Source organism: Lygodium microphyllum, chromosome 18 (assembly GCF_053477565.2).
Source record: "Lygodium microphyllum isolate KBCC chromosome 18, Lygodium_microphyllum_v1.1.10, whole genome shotgun sequence".
NCBI classification, from domain to species: domain Eukaryota; kingdom Viridiplantae; phylum Streptophyta; class Polypodiopsida; order Schizaeales; family Lygodiaceae; genus Lygodium; species Lygodium microphyllum.
Genome location: NC_141152.1, coordinates 10,325,907 through 10,328,720, shown reverse-complemented (window position 1 = coordinate 10,328,720; position 2,814 = coordinate 10,325,907).

The window sequence follows — 2,814 nt, the reverse complement described above, 5'->3', positions numbered from 1 at the left end:
ATCATTCATCAGGGGCTTGGCTCCAACCAGTTGTTTAGTACTCAATAGAATAGAATCAGAGAGGGGCTTCAATCTTTGGGGGATTCTCTAGCCAACATCTCTTCTACTTCCTTCTTTTCAACATCTCTGAATTTGGCTTTCAAACCACTATAGAGGGGGAGATATTCCATTCTGAAAGTATCAAAACTCATTCTTCTTAGGATCATTGTTGTGCCATTATAATAATGCTAGCTTGTGAGGGTTTCAACAGTGTATGTTGTGAAAAACACTCTGTCTACCAACTTCTAGTGGTTGCTAATTGGATAAACAGAAGATTGTCAGTGCACGAAACATCCCACGTATCTTGATGTTGAGCATCCATGAAAAAATTCCAACTCTTTTCCTTCTTGTTTTCGTGAACCTCCACTGACCACGACTCTTGAAGCTTCTTCACAATCTCCCACTTGATGATGTCTGGAAACTTCTCAATGAATACTAAATCTTCCATAGATAGTCATTCTCTCTGCTTCTGCTCTTCAGTTTGTTCCCAAACAAATTTCCACCAAGATGCAAGTTTCTGCTGCTTCAACAGGAAGAGGAAACAGTCCACTGCATAGAGCTTGCATCATGATGGTAATATGTTTCCGCCAATGTGGGATGAACTTCTTGTGGAAAGTGGGTTTGATAATAAGAATCTCCAACTCTTCAGTGGAAGAAGGAACTTTGCAAACATCCATTGAATTCTTCTCTTCTTGGCAATGCCACTTTCTTCATTTTCAGCCTCTTCTTATGCTTGTTGATGGCAAGTTTCCTCGGCGGTCGTGCACCAAAAACATGGATCCCCAAGAGAGACACCAAGGAAAAGGGGATTCTACTGCAAGAAAATCTATCTTGTAACATCAACAAGCTTTTATTTCATTCTTTTGATGACGCAAACAAAGAAAACAGCAAATCTTCACACAGCATCATAGTATATATCTCCCGCGGATTTGATATAATCAACCATAATCTTCAACATCTTCATAAAACCCATCAACAAAACAAGGAACATAAAAGAATACACCATTTTTTAATGTAAATCAATCACATAGTATTCTTCTTCAATGTCTTCATAGTTTTCTCTCTCAATCTCTCATATACAGATACATTGTTTTGATAGAATTGGCTATCTCTAGCTCTCTCTCTCTCTCTCTCTATATATATATATATATAGTACATAATTTCCTAACTAAAATACTCAATAATGACTCTCAATAATCCTTCTTAGGTCGTGGATACACCTCCCAAGAGGTATGTCTGTGTCGAAGAGGCACCAGAGCCACCACAGTAACCCTTCATATCTCGCTCATGTCTCTGTCACTCCGGTCTTCTCTTCAATCTTCAGCAGCTACTTCTTCCATTTGTTTAGCTCTTTTGAACTTAGATTCATCATTTCCAAAATTTAGAAAACTTTCCCAAAGTCACACATACATTCTACAGAACACTTACAGAAGATCTACAAAACAAAATAGAACAGGAACAGAACAGAGACAAAGGCTCTATAGAAGGTTTGCAGAGGGTTATAGAAGGTCATCAGAGAACAACAAATCCTCATAACTCATACTAAAACCATTCCAAACTATCCAAAACTATTCAATAAGCTTTCAAAAGATTTCAACCTTCATCAATCATCAATCTATGCTTCATACAGAAGAAAATAAAAACAAAATAGAAGCTATACAAAAGGTATTAGAACCAATCAGAACATCACAGAGCCTCATAAATCATCATGAACTTCCAAAACATAATCAATATCATCCAAAACACTCTCAAACACTCCCACTAACAACCATACATCACTCTAAATCCATAAAAAATCAACCATTCAGACCTCAAAAACAACAAAAATCAGTCAAAAATTCAATCTTTTTTCGGTCTCAACAACAATGTGCTCACAGAGGCGCATAGGGGGATTGTTGGAGGACACTTTAGTAGAGACACGATAGCCCGCAAGGTGCTACAGTCTCAATTGTGGTGGCCCACGCTTTTTCGCGACGCAGCACGATTCGTCAAGTATTGTGATGAGTGTCAGCAGACAAAGGTCCCGATTCACAAGGATCAAATGGAGTTAACCCCAATAATTGCACGACAACCCTTCGAAAAGTGGGAAATATACTTCGTAGAACCCATTAGTCATGTGGCACCAGTACTCGCAGTCCAAATATATCATTATGGCCACTGACTACCTAACAAAATGGACGGAAGCGAGAGCGACACGAAAAAATGATGCTAGAATGATTGCCAAGTTCTTATGGGAATAGGTGATCTCACGGTTCGACTGCCCCATCGAACTAGTCAATGACCAAGGCACGCATTTCATCAATGAAGTGATAGCGCATCTTTTATCCACCTTTCTAATCATCCATCAAAAATCCTCTCCATACTACCCTCAGGCAAATGGACAGGCAAAATCCACAAATAAGATCCTTGTAAATGTCGTGACCATAGTAGTCTCTGCTTCGTGCAACGACTGGGATAACAAGCTGATGGCAGCCTTGTGGGCTTACCGTACAGCTTATAAAATGGCTATTAGCCAGAATCCCTTTAGGTTAACCTGTGGGACTGAGGCAATTCTTTCTACTAGTAGAGTTCTTCGTTTCCTAGCTTGAGAATAGCACTTCAAGAATGGTGGGAAGGAAAGGAGGCATGGACACAACGCCTGGTTAAACTTGAACGCCTCTCGGAAACACGCCTTCTAGCCAGTCATGTGCTCATATGCGAGAAGGCACGATGCAAGAGCTAGTTTGACAAGCATGTCAAACAGTGCAACTTTGAACAGGGCGACTTAGTGCTCCT